Genomic DNA, 15002 nt, shown 5'->3' with positions numbered 1-15002 from the left:
CACCGCTGTGTTGGACGGAAGTTGGAGACAAACAACTCATTGGCCCCGAACTAGTCCAAGAGACTACTGATAAGATATCAAAGATACGAGACCGTATCAAAGTGGCTCGTGACAGAAAAAAGAGCTACGCGGACAGAAGACGTAAACCATTATCCTTCGAGGCCGGAGACAAAGTCTTACTGAAAATCTCTCCTTGGAAAGGCGTAGGTAGATTCGGGAAATGTGGAAAACTAAACCCGAAATACATTGGGCCTTTTGAAATTCGGGCAAAGGTTGGTACTGTTGCTTACAAGCTAAAGTTGCCAGAAGAACTCAATAACATACATGACACATTTCACGTGTTGAATCTTAAAGAAAAGTCCAACCAACGAAAACAGATATCATCCCCGCGGATGAAATTCACGGAGACGACAAACTCCAGTTTACTAAAGAACCCGTTGTAGTTATGGACTGGAAAGTCCATAAGACAAGGAGAAGTCGTATTAAACTAGTAAAGATCCGCTGGAACTACGTCACGGACCCGAGTATACATGGGAACATGAAGATCAAATCACGACAAAGTATCCCCACCTGTTTGAGAAGTTTCCTGCAAAGGTTAACTCAACGTGAATTTCAGGACGAAATTCTTTTTAACAGGGGAGAATGTGACAAATGGCAAATAACCGGTGATTCCGTACAAACTAATCACTATTTTATTTAAATAATCTCATGCATTTAGCGTAATTTAATTACGTAACTATGCCGTTTATTAGATAACAATGTTAGGAAAAGAAAACAATGCTAAAACATATGTTGGTTTTCTTCATATTTCGAAACCAATCAAACAATGTCCTAAAAGTGTTGGTAGAAAGTGTTGAGCGTACTATTCACGGTTACAATATTCATGCCAGCAAACGGTGAAAACAAAACGAAACAATGAAAAATGACACATGAGCAACATGACTGAGTCCATATACATAAGAAAACACTAATATGAAAACATATCTTGCAAAAATATAAGACTTTCCGGTACAACGCTCTGATCGCTAAAACGTCCGTTTCGCTAAAAATATGACAATTTTAACTCGTCCAAATCTATAATTTAGCATTTCCGAGACTCTGGAACTATGACAAATGATAACAAGCATATGAAAACAACATGAGGATAATAATGAGGTGTCCGAAAAATAAGCTTCGGCGCTACGCCGCAACCCCCATAACTTGTCTGTTATGGAACCGACAAGCTAGTTAACCATATTTTGGTTGCCAAAACAACCAAACGGACAACATGGCAAACTAGTTAAGCTTAATTTGGAACTCGAAATCACTTCATACATCATTTAGTTGCGGAATAACAACTTGCAACAGACCTTCGTTGGTACGAGATAAATGTGTCGTTAACCAGCCGACGCCTAAATGGAAAGCATTTAAGGTATCAAAATACAACTTACACTAGTCTAGGAACTAGTTAACCATATTTTGGCATCATAAGCACCCTAAATAAACGCCATAGCATCAATGGTGAATTAAAACCATAGCTCCCGGTACTATATCACACCTTTCATACATCACCCGGTATCGAACCGACGAGCGAACTAGTGGCATTCTTGCCATCCATGATCAATACCCACTAAACTAATAAACTAGTTAGGCTTTATTTAAATCCTAAACTACAATTAAACTCTAATTACCCTAATTAAACTAATGGCTAAAATATCTAGCAAATTAACAAATATTATCAAATGTCTATTAAGTTTATAAAAAAAATGCATCCTAACCTTTTTTTTGGCCATGTTCGGTCAACATATGGGTCCCCGCACACCCACCTTACTTGCTTGTAAGAAATATGATGGATGGGCATGGTTGCATAGATTGTATCTTGACTTTAGAAGACTTGTACATGATAGCACTCAATATAACATCACAACCTCCATATACTACGTGCTTATAATTTTCAGAACCACAAACACCCTCACTCTTTTCCCCATTCATGGCCACAACAATACACCCTCATCCCCTTTTCTTTCAACTTTTAAACACCAAATTCAAGCTTCATTTCCACATTTCATGATGATCTAAGAGTGCAAAGCTTAGGAGCTTGGTTGGAGCTTAAATCTCTTCTTAATATTCTTATTTGGCTTGTGCAAAGTTGTAAGCCCTCTAAACACCATTTTTAAGCTTCATATTACTAGTAGATTACTAATGTACAAGTTGATTATCTTGAAGATTAATAAAAAAAATCAAAAACCCTAATCTCAAAGCTAATAATCTACTAATCTATACTTATTATGTGGTTATTTGAGTAGATTAGTGTATCTAGTTGATGAAATCATGTTCATTATATTGATTTTGTTAAGATTAGTGGTTTAAAGTTTATATTTATGATGATCTTGTGATTTGTTTTATGTAGTATTTTAGATTAGTGTTAATCTAGCTATAATACACTTAAAAATATGATTTAAACATTTATATGTTTAAATCATACAAGATCATCAACTTCAAAGATCATGAGTATTATATGTATGAACTTGGATTAGTGATTTTTGGAAGATAAGACATGAAATAATTATGATTCAAGACTTGTTAAAAACACTAATAACTTGGTTTTATTTAAAACAAGTTTATATGAAAACATCAATAAAAAGTGTGGTTTAAAAGTCTTGAAAATTGCTAATAAACTTGAAAAGTAGTTAACTTTAAAGTCTTGAAAGTTAACTTAAATAATGCTCATGAGAAATCTTTGAAGGAATATGTGATTACATGTGGTAAATATGATTTTGGTGATACTTGATGAATTATTGGTGATTTGGAAAATTGATTATGGTTTAAATACGTTTTTATGACGTGGAAAATGCCATGGTTTTAGGGGAAACTATGGCGAATTTTTCTAAAAATCTAATCGCAATTAAAAATGACGATAAAGGGTGATTAACAAAGTTAAATGCGATTAGTGGTCTTAAACATCATTATGGAAGCTTTGATGAAAATGGTTAAGTCCCAAATATTCAAGAGTTCTTATGAACTTGAATATATATTTTCACAAAAATAAATGGGTGAAAATATTAACCACATATAAGTATAATTTTTGGCAAAAAAAATTATATATTTTGGAAACACATCAAGTATATGTATTATGTGCTATGTGTATGTAATTAGATACACTTAGGGTGATCAAAATAATACACCCATGATACCAAGAAATACTTGTAGGAAACAGGTATAAAAAGACACAAAAATACATATACATGTGTCCTACATGTTCCCAAAGAAATACAATGAAAACGGATATAGATAAATCCTAAACATATTATATCCATAAGCGCATAAACGGACGAATAAACAAAACGGAAAACGGACGAGCTCACAAGAAATATATATTAAGCGATCATAACGACGTATCTAACAATATATTTTGGACGACCGGGCGAATGTACGAATATATATATCACCGATAACTATTCCAGGAAGTTGAAAGAAAAATACAAAATTTGTAAGTATTCTTTAATAAAAGAATGAAAAATTATAAAAATTACATATTTAGTAATTTTTTTACAAAATGCAAGATTGTTAAATATATGGACTCCTAAAAATCAAGTTGGGCTAGGCCCAAATTACTAAAATACATAGGCTAGGGCCCAATGATAAAATATTTGGGCTAGGCCCAAATTACTAAAATACATGGGCTAGGGCCTAATGATAAAATATTTGGGCTAAACCCAAATTGCTAAGATAGATGGGCTGGGGCCCAATGATAAAATATTTGGGCTAGGCCCAAATTGCTAAGATACATGGGCTGGAGCCCAATGATAAAATATTTGGGCTAGGCCCAAATTGCTAAGATACATGGGCTGGGGCCTAATAATAAAATATTTGGGCTAGGCCCAAATTGCTAAGATGCCTGGGCTGGGGCCCAATGATAAAACACATGGGCTAGTACCCAAATTACTATAGAAACGTGGGTAATAGCTCAATGACATAGAAACGTGGGATAACCCCAATGACAGGGTTTAGTCCCAGTGACATAGGTTCGGCCCAATGACACACGTGCGAAGCACGAGGACATGTGCAGGACGAAGCCGTTCACATATAATTCAACACATATAAAATATATGTATGCACCTATGAAATCTATATACATAACAAGTGATCGAACAAACTACCAATACTCTAAAATACAAAGTTGTTCCAAAATGACAAGTGAAAACACAATAAGCATTCAAGATGAACAACTTGTACGAGGTCCGATAAGACCTAGGGTCTAATAAAGTTAGTACACGTGTAGGTTAATCACACGTACGGACGCTCACTACGATATCACAATACACGGAACGCAAAATTGTGAGTTCATGTCCCTCCTTTCAATGATTTCAATGTTTTGTTTTAAAACAGTCGAGGAGAAATACATGTTAAAACTATAGGTATGTTAGCTATGGGTTTAGATGATAACATGATCAATGTACATAAGTAGGGTGATGACATAGTAACCATTAATCACTTAGTGACCAAGGTGCAAAAGGTGTAGATCTATTGAGCTTGAGACACGCTCCACTCCTGGTTGCTATACCCTGGAGTGCTTTTGTGATCCCAGAAATGTCAAAGTTGTCTCGGGTTGGTTGCGTACTTATGGTACATTATGTCAACGGGCTCGCTACCCACTGATAGATCCTTAAAATCCATGAATGCTAATAACATACCATGATTTCATTACAAGAATACAAAGATTTCATATGATAACAATAACTGCATGAACTCGCTCAACTTTTGTTGACTTTTTAAAACTACATGTATTTCAGGAAACAAGTCTTGAGCCGGTGATACACTACGGGAAACGGTAAAGTCATTGACAACGATAGCCGCTTTTGGAGGGTTTGTATTATATATCCCAACTTCGTATGGGGATATAGGGGACAAAACCTCACCATATTTATGTTAAAAACAAACTTTTGTGTTATGTAACATAACTTAAGCTATGTCATGTTTAACGTTGTGAACGTTGGTGAACTTGAAACTATGTTGGAAACTTGTAAACTTTGTTTGGAAAACAATATATCTATGGCATCGTTTTTGTTTATTATGTTTACACATTTGGATGCAATGATTACCTTTCTTACGTCACACACAATACGCTTCCGCTACTAGCAGGGTGTGACATGGCAAACGTCATTTCTTGGAGATTCAGTTTTGTTCTCAATAAAGTTTCACTCAATGTGTTGGCCAAAACTCTTAAGTGAGAATTTTGTCCATCTCATTGAGCAAAATCTTATTGAGTTTATCCTCACCTATTTTATTTACTAAAAAGTGTTCTTTTTCTTTAGCGTTTATGTGTGTGTGCGATTTTCTACGGTTTGTTATATACCTTCCAAATCACATGTTATGCACAAAAAGTGATATATGAAGAAGGCCATTGAAACACAAAACTCCATTTTCAAAATATTACTTTGAAAAAGAAAACGCCATTAAAACAAGCATAAAGAAAAAAAACGTCATATCTGTTGCATATAACGCGACTTATTGAGGGGAACGTGAACAATGACAATCCTGCCTCTGCATATCAATTAGCGCCCCTGCCACATGTTGGACCAGGATCCGTTCTCACCGTTTTCACACTTCCAACCGTTTTCTCCTGATCTCGTTTCCATGTATATATACACACACACACACACACACACATATAGGGTTAGGATCGTGTGAGAACCACTATACTAATTAAGAAACTTGAGAAGCATTCTGGAACACATTTTCCCTAAGTTTTTCATAATACACACAAATGTATAGTTTAAAATTGACTATATACATATGTGTATTATTCACGATTTGAAAATATACGTATATGTATATAGTCAATTTTAACTATACATATGTGTATATTACGAAAAGATTAGGGAAATGTTTGGTCCAGAATGTTTCTGAAGTTTCTCAAATAGGGTGGTCTTCTCTTAGTATCACTACCATATATATATATATAGGATTTGGATCAAGAGAAAACCTCTACGAGTTGTGAGAACTTAGAGAACTGGTCTTTCCGTGCGAGTTTTGCCCCCATTTTTTTCACACCCCAAGATTAAAATCTTATAAGATGGCCGCACAAAAAAAATTCGAAATGCTTTTTTCGGCCTCTTACAACAGCTGTAAATAAAAAACTAGGTTTTTTTTGGAAATGCTAATTTTTTTAGGATATTTGGTAATTTTATTTTGAGAAACCTTTCGTAAGGCCGAGTTCTCACAACTAACATGAGTTTTAATTTTACCCTAACCCTATATACATGGACGTAGCATAGTGGAGGCAGGAGTGGGTGACCGACCCCCCGAACTTTTCGCTTAGTAGTGGAGAGTATGTAGTTTTCGTACAGAAATTTTTGGGTATATACGTTTTCGACCCCCCCTCCCCCCGGTTTTATAGGAATTTTTTGGTATATATGTGTTCGACCCCCTGGTCGAAAATCTCAAGCTTCGCCACTGCCTATATATATGTGTGTATATATGTATGTATGTATATATAGGGTAGGGTTCATGCGAGAACCACCTTTATTGCGAGAACCGCGAGAACCAATGTGAAAAAAGGGGCAATTTTGTAAATAAAAAAAAATTAAAAAACTCGCTTACCTGATTCCCTTTACCATCGGACTTCAATCATAAATTAAACTACATTTAATAAAAACTTTCACGTCCACTCTCTCCAACCTCTGATTAGATACAGATCTCTCAACATTTCTAAACCTTCAACCTGAATCTCTCAAGAATACTCAACAGTTCATCCCTGAATCTCCCAACAATACTCAACAGTTCGTCGATTACATCATCGTCTCGAATACATCATCACTTCACCATCATCAGTTCACCATATCGAAGCATCTGGATTGAGATTTTATATCAGATTTTAGATTTTACCTGCAGATAGTCATATAATCGGGGTTAGTTCCCAAAGTTAGTCGTATAATATATATTAGGAACATAATCATCGATCGTACATTCTTCATCCATTCGTAATTAGGGCAACGTGATTATAAGCATTGTGAATTATTAACCCGTTCCTAATTAGGGCAACGTGATTATAAAAATAGATGATTCAATGAGTGTGTCATAGTGAATTTGAGCAAATAAAGTTAATAGTATCATTCATGTGCATAGTGAATTTGAGCAGATTTGTTTAGGATACGTCTAGATGATTTTGTGTAATTAGAATATGTTGTTGTTGTTGTTTTAGGTAAAGCACACGTGCATAGTGAACTTGAGCAGTTTTGTGTAAGATACGTGATTTTGTGTAATTAGGATATGATGGTGTTATTGTGATTTTGTGTAAATAGAATATGATGGTGTTATTATTTCATGCGATGCACATGTGCATAGCGAACATGAGCAGTTTTGTTTAATATACGTGTTTATGATTTTGTGTAATTAGATTATGTTGATGTTGTTGTTTAAAGTGATGCATATGTGCATATTGAATTTGAGCACATAACATTGAACTTTACATATGGATGGATATTAAATATCATTATAATTATAAGAATATGTGATACACATGTGCATAGTGATTCAAAAGTGCATAATGACAGTGACATGTGATGCACATGTGCATATTGATGCACAAAGTGCATACAGATGCACAAATGCATATCATTTACGGTGATGAAAAAAGGTGTTTAATGCACATACTAATTGAAATTGCATGTTTGGTTATATTATGTTTCAATTATTATTGTAGGTAAAAAGCTGAAAAAAAGCGTAGAAAATAACATTTGTGTTGAGATAGAATGACGAAGGTGTCACGACCCCGGACCCACCCTGGACGGAATCGGGAGTCGCGAACAGCCCAGTGGTACCGCTGATTATTTTGAAAAATATTGCAGCGGAAATTTAATCAGGACCGTGAGTTAGGAAAAATATCAGAGTTTAGAAACACCGGATTTTTATTTATTAAATAGATGGAATAAATCCATGTTTTATAAAGGTAGCTTTAATAAAGATAAATTTTATTACATAAAATAATATTTCTTAATTTGATTTTAATTAATAAAATAAGCCACTTCTCGATGCCCTTCAGTGCCGTATCCATCTTTTACTCCAATCTACTGTAATTACCTGAAACGCGTTTTAAAAAGGTTTTGTCAGCGGAAAATACTGAGTGAATCATTCTATTTAATAAAACAACCTGTTTGTTATAATTTACAGTATTAAGAGTGATTACAATGTTTCTGATATCAAACCAACTACCCACGGTACTTTGTCACTCGACCCATTGGCCCTCTAATTGTCCAATGGTGTCTGTGATTATGGTCATATCACCCATTGGTTGCCCCAGTGGTGAAGATTATCAAGTAATGTATACAAAACCCCACATACCGGCTGTAACTTGGTGATTACAAAGACTTAATCCCTGTAATTATAACTTTGAAAATAATTTGGAGTTTTGTAAAACAGTTGATAAAAAGAGAATGACTCACTTTATAAGCATGCAGATTCATATGGCCAAAGTTTAGTCTACAGATAATCCTTGATATATTGCAGATTTATACAGGCAGAGCTTGGCCTATTGATTTAACCTTGTAACCTAGTGCATACGAACTAGGTAGGTAACTTAATACAACAATTATGATAACTCACGAGATTAAAACCCTCACAACGAATGACAAAGTGCAATCACTTAAACATCCATCGGATTCACAACGAATGACAGAGTATTCACCGAGTTCGGGTGATATTCAAACATCCTGTCGGAATCACGACGAATGACAAAGGATAGAACTAAAACATCCATCGGATAGTTACCGTCGATCGGACATTGAATCGTAGCAGCGATCGAGTTAATACCCTGTATCGTAGCAGCACCCCGCTATACTAATTAGTGATTTTGATAGTAAACAGAACGTAACTCAGTGTGTATTACGAGTTTTTACGTCGTTCAATCGCCCAAATTCCAGTCCCAAAGTCTGCTATTTATATACGAATTTTGACATGCTTACGGACCGTAAGCATTTTTTTCATTACGGTCCGTACGGGTTGCATTTTCACTGTAGGGTGGCCACGTGTGGGTGTAGGCTTGCTGAGTCGATATTTTCGTAAATTTCAATTTTGACAACGTTTTATAAGGATAATCGTTAAGTAGGGAATACCCCCCTGAGTTTTAGGGGCCCTGATCCTGATTCTGATTGTTCTGAAATTTTTAGGGTTTGTGCAGAATCACTTGGGTATCTAAATTAGGGTTTCCTATTGGATGAAATAATACAATAAATAATAGTTTTGATGAGGGTTGTTACATTTTCCCCACCTTAATAAAAATCTCGTCCTTGAGATTTGGTTTATGATATTTCTTTTAGACTTATGTTATATTTTAGTCAATAAAACAATATTAAGATAGATGTCACAGAATCAAAATATCTAATTATGTGAATACGAGTTGTACCATAAGTAGGATTCAAAGATTCCACTGAATTATTCAAGAAATTGATGACAAACGAATGAGATGAAATGATATAATTTCTAAGGTGACTAGGTTCAATCCAAAAGAAATATGAATGAATGTGAAGGACTTTTTAGAATCAATAAAAGTTCTTTGTCAAAAGAAAGCTTACTTTGATTGGCAACTGAGTAAGACTTTTAGAATTGACAGAATCCAATTGAAATAAAGGCATGAAAAATGATTTGTCAAAAAAGACAAGAGAAAATCAATGTGCTGACATGAGTGAATTGTAAGGATATACGGAAAGAAAATAGAGTTAGTGTATCATTTTAAAGTTCCAAGTTGTTTTTAATTATGAAACAATGTGATAGTACACTATTAGTGACCATATTTTTTTCATACTATGTCCTATAGATCGAAATATAATAAGAACAAGTTGTTTTGGCATGACCAATTTATATTATATTTGTAAAGCAAATATAATATATTATTTGTTATGTACTTTTTTTTACTATATGTAAATGGTCACCACTTTGAAATAAATATTATTTTAGTATTTTATTATACTATGTAAAATAACTTATATTTATTATGTAATATATATTACAAAACACCGCAATGAAGTTATTATATTACAGAATATTTTAGTATTATTATTTTGTAAAATAAATAATTATTATTTATAATGTTAAATGAAAGTTGTAAATAAAAGGGGTAAAAATATTTATGGTACAAAAGTATTTGTAAAATATTTCGTAAATATATAATGCTTAAAGGGGTCGATTCTATGTGATTACTTATTTTCATTTTGAAATCATATAACGTTGTGAAATATATTTACAATTGTTGTAAATAAGTGAAAACGGGGACTATTCTTATATATTACCATGTTCCCCTAAACCAACGTAGTTGATGACTACCATATTATTCTTATATAGTCATTTTCTTGCTAGAGCGTTACTGTACATAGTTACCACAAAACATGTAATAGACTATTATTTATATAGTTTTATTTGTCCCTCTAATTCTTATATTATTTTAATGAAAATATGTCTTCTCTTTACAGTACAAACTAAAATATTTTTTTTTATATATAATTAAGATTTACTAAATAAGTATAATGACTTAATTAACTAGTTATTATCATGGCGGATATTGGTTAGTGCTGCCTTGTTTAAGCATAGGTGGCCAGTCTATGCCTAACTAAGGCTAGGCTATCCAATACCTGTCCCTGACAATAATCTTAATACCTAAAAATAATACTAACACTACTACTATTGATAATAAAACTAATATTAACTAAATAATAAGTAACTAAACATAATTTAAACGAGAGTATACCTCAACATAATAAAAATATAAATTCTTTAACTCAATGGTTTAACAAGAATTTTTTAAATATAGGAATACTATATTGTAAATAAGAAAATTATTTATGTAAGTTTCCATATATAACCAATAAAATTTATATAATGTTTTTCGATCAATGATGATAAAACAATAAATATCACGAAAGGCTCGATTTGATGTTGTAAGGTCTATTAAGAGATATACTGAAATATGAAATAAATTTGTGTATCATTATCTTAGCACATGATTGTGTTAAGATTGCTTGTATAGAATAATTTAACAAAGCGGATTTAATATAAATAAATAAATAAATAATTAATTAATTATATCTGAGATCAGCGCAAGCTTCAGATTTTGTGAAAACGTTACCACAAGGTGATCGTGATTAAAGAAATAATTTAGTGAAGTCGAAGGCCAAGAAAGCATGTTATAGTTCAAGACAATCGAAGTGCTTGTTGGGATTATTTTGAATTTGAATATGATGGCCTAAAATATCATATGGGACTTTGAATTGAATACGTATTTCGAGCAAGTTAACTTGGTTTGGATAAAACAAGTCCAAGAAAGTTCTGACATGGTCACAACAAAACCATGTATACCATTCAAAAGAAAATCGAGTTTTTCAGGAATTTCATCGATTCAATATCAAAGAATTATTGTTTTTGCAAAAATGCGGTTTACAAGGCAAAGATCAAGTATAGCAAAATGATATTTGAACTTTTGATAAGATAACAAATTTGGAATGATGCCCTCCTATGGTCTTCATAACTTAAATGAACCACATGCGCAACAAACAGTGCATGTGTAACGTGTGGATTTACCAAGAAATGAAATGGATCAATATTTGCTACTATGAAAGAAACTTTCATGGTATGATGACTATTAGAAGAAGTAGAAATACGAAAGTCAACTTATTTATAGGCAGAAGTCAGAATTGCAACAAAAGAAATATAAGAACTTTATCTGGAATTTTGTGTTATAATTGTTGTTAAGTGACATTACCAGAAAATGTCGAAGATGGTATATTTGTCAAAAAGAAAATAGGGGAATTGCAAATGTATATGACTTCTTTTTGCAGTATCAATAATTATGACTCTGATTAGACTGTGCACTGATGGTTGTGAAATCTTATTCCAATGTACCTCAGCGATATTCGGATTGTTTTGTAAGATCATGTGGCAAAGTGCCGCTTTTTGATTAGTAGTACTGACGGAATTAGTATTGGTATTGTCATGCCCAATTATATTTTCCAGAGGTCTTGTCTTGAAAGACGTGTGTGATATACTCCGACATCTGTGTATAATTTAAGTTTCTTGTGTTTTCTTGTGCACTAGCACAACTTTAGATGCTTCTTTACTTGCGTTAATAGTTTATGGTAACGTATTGGAAATTCTTATACTTTTGATAGTGTACCAACTTAAAGGGTTTCCATTGTTTATTTTGGCACACGAGCTACGAGACAAATGATAAAATGAAATAATGTTTGATATCAGAAAAGAGATTCTTAATAAAGAAATCTAGACACATATGCTTGGGCTTTATTCCTGTTTGGCTTTTGGAATTCCTTATAGATATACATATCTATATAACCATATATTTCACATGCTGTAATATACATACCCTCTATAAGGTCAATGTATTTAACAAATTCAGATTTCCAAAAACAAGTCAGATATCTGGTCATGATATTATTTAGGGAAATCTTGTCATTTGTTTGACATACTATATACCCTGTCTTATCCGGTTCGCGCCGGAGAGGTAATCTCAGTATATCTGGACAAGCTGGAGAGTCTGCTACTCTATACCCAGTTTTGCCGGAGAAAATTTTCTATTTCCCATAAATAGTATCTTTTCAAGATTTTAAAAGTGCCTCTTTTATTTAGGGCTTTTATCCAGAATCAAGGAAATTTATATTTCCATAACATATCTTTATTCTAGACTAAGTAATAGCAATTAAGTGCTATTGCCTGCTAACCGTCATTCTTATGGCATACCAATATTTATCACATTATACTTATATAAGTAATTTATCTTGAAGCTTATATTAAGGCAAAATTCTTAAGTTTAAGTCTAAATATTATCCTGAGTGTTACCAGCAAATATTAAGTTCCTAATTCTCCGTTTATACTTAGGTATTATTACAACATCTAATTGCTTAAACAAGTGGCTTAGCTTTTACTAAGGCATCTTTTCTTATGTTCAAGTCTAAATGCTATCGGATGTGCTACCAGTTAATAGCAACCTCCTAACTCTTTTATTTAAGCTTAAGTATTATTATCACAACACTTATAGGCTTAAAGCAGTGGCTCTGATACCACCTTCTGACACGACCCCCGACCCACCCTGGACGGAATCGGGAGTCGCGAACAGCCCAGTGGTACCGGTGATTATTTTGAAAAATATTGTAGCGGAAATTTAATCAGGACTGTGAGTTAGGAAAAATATCAGAGTTTAGAAACACCGGATTTTTATTTATTAAATAGATGGAATAAATCCATGTTTTATAAAGGTAGCTTTAATAAAGATAAATTTTATTACATAAAACAATATTTCTTAATTTGATTTTAATTAATAAAATAAGCCACTTCTTGATGCCTTTCAGTGTCGTATCCATCTTTTACTCCAATCTACTGTAATTACCTGAAACGCGTTTTAAAAAGGTTTTGTCAGCGGAAAATACCGAGTGAATCATTCTATTTAATAAAACGACCTGTTTGTTATAATTTACAGTATTAAGAGCGATTACAATGTTTCTGATATCAAACCAACTACCCACGGTACTTTGTCACTCGACCCATTGGCCCTCTAATTGTCCAATGGTGTCTGTGATTATGGTCATATCACCCATTGGCTGCCCCAATAGTGAAGATTATCAAGTAATGTATACAAAACCCCACATACCGGCTGTAACTTGGTGATTACAAAGACTTAATCCTTGTAATTATAACTTTGAAAATAATTTGGAGTTTTGTAAAACAGTTGATAAAAAGAGAATGACTCACTTTATAAGCATGCAGATTCATATGGCCAAAGTTTAGTCTACAGATAATACTTGATATATTGCAGATTTATACAGGCAGAGCTTAGCCTATTGATTTAACCTTGTAACCTAGTGCATACGAACTAGGTAGGTAACTTAATACAGCAATTACGATAACTCACGAGATTAAAACCCTCACAACGAATGACAAAGTGCAATCACTTAAACATCCATCGGATTCACAACGAATGACAGAGTATTCACCGAGTTCGGGTGATATTCAAATATCATGTCGGAATCACGACGAATGACAAAGGATAGAACTAAAACATCCATCGGATAGTTTCCATCGATCGGACATTGAATCGTAGCAGCGATCGAGTTAATACCCTGTATCGTAGCAGCACCCCGCTATACTAATTAGTGATTTTGATAGTAAACAGAACGTAACTCAGTGTGTATTACGAGTTTTTACGTCGTTCAATCGCCCAAATTCCAGTCCCAAAGTCTGCTATTTATATACGAATTTTGACATGCTTACGGACCGTAAGCATTTTTTTCCTTACGGTCCGTAAGGGTTGCATTTTCACTGTAGGGTGGCCACGTGTGGGTGTAGGCTTGCTGAGTCGATATTTTCGTAAATTTCAATTTTGACAACGTTTTATAAGGATAATCGTTAAGTAGGGAATACCCCCCCCCCCTGAGTTTTAGGGGCCCTGATCCTGATTCTGATTGTTCTGAAATTTTTAGGGTTTGTGCAGAATCACTTGGGTATCTAAATTAGGGTTTTCTATTGGATGAAATAATACAATAAATAATAGTTTTGATGAGGGTTGTTACAGAAGGGGCAACAAAACTGTCAGATGATAAGGAAGGTGAATACAAAAATGTTAAACAAAAAGCCAAAAAAGGTTGGTTATTAGTCGATGATGCAGTTGGTAGTATATGCACATGTGCATCAAATTGTTACTTTCATTTTGAACGATGTTGTTCAATGTCATGTGCAATTATTGCAGGAGAAAGAAATACAAGGAATAGGACAAGTAAAAAGCACATTGTTGTTTGATTTGTTGAATGTTAGGGTTTTTTATTGAAGCAAGCCTGTTGATAAGGTCCATCATGTTAATGCACATGTGCATAGCTATGCACATATGCATATCTTGCCAGATTAGTTTAATAAGGTCAATCATATTGATGCATATGCGTATAATTATGCACATGTGAATAATTTGCTATAATAGGTTAATAATGTCATTCATGTTGATGTACATGTGCATAGTTATGCACATGTGT

General features: G+C 33.6%; 1 long non-coding RNA gene across 1 annotated transcript; it reads left to right on the top strand.

Annotated features, from left to right (window-relative positions):
- The first annotated feature begins 1889 nt into the window (after nt 1-1889).
- On the top strand, nt 1890-5048 carry LOC110881260. Its single transcript, XR_002559657.1, has 2 exons — nt 1890-2130; nt 4773-5048. It is a non-coding gene; the product is annotated as an uncharacterized LOC110881260 (long non-coding RNA).
- The last annotated feature ends 9954 nt before the right edge of the window (nt 5049-15002 follow it).

The sequence above is a fragment of the Helianthus annuus genome, chromosome 10 (genome assembly GCF_002127325.2).
Source record: "Helianthus annuus cultivar XRQ/B chromosome 10, HanXRQr2.0-SUNRISE, whole genome shotgun sequence".
NCBI classification, from domain to species: domain Eukaryota; kingdom Viridiplantae; phylum Streptophyta; class Magnoliopsida; order Asterales; family Asteraceae; genus Helianthus; species Helianthus annuus.
This window is presented reverse-complemented; position numbering and strand designations above follow the sequence as displayed.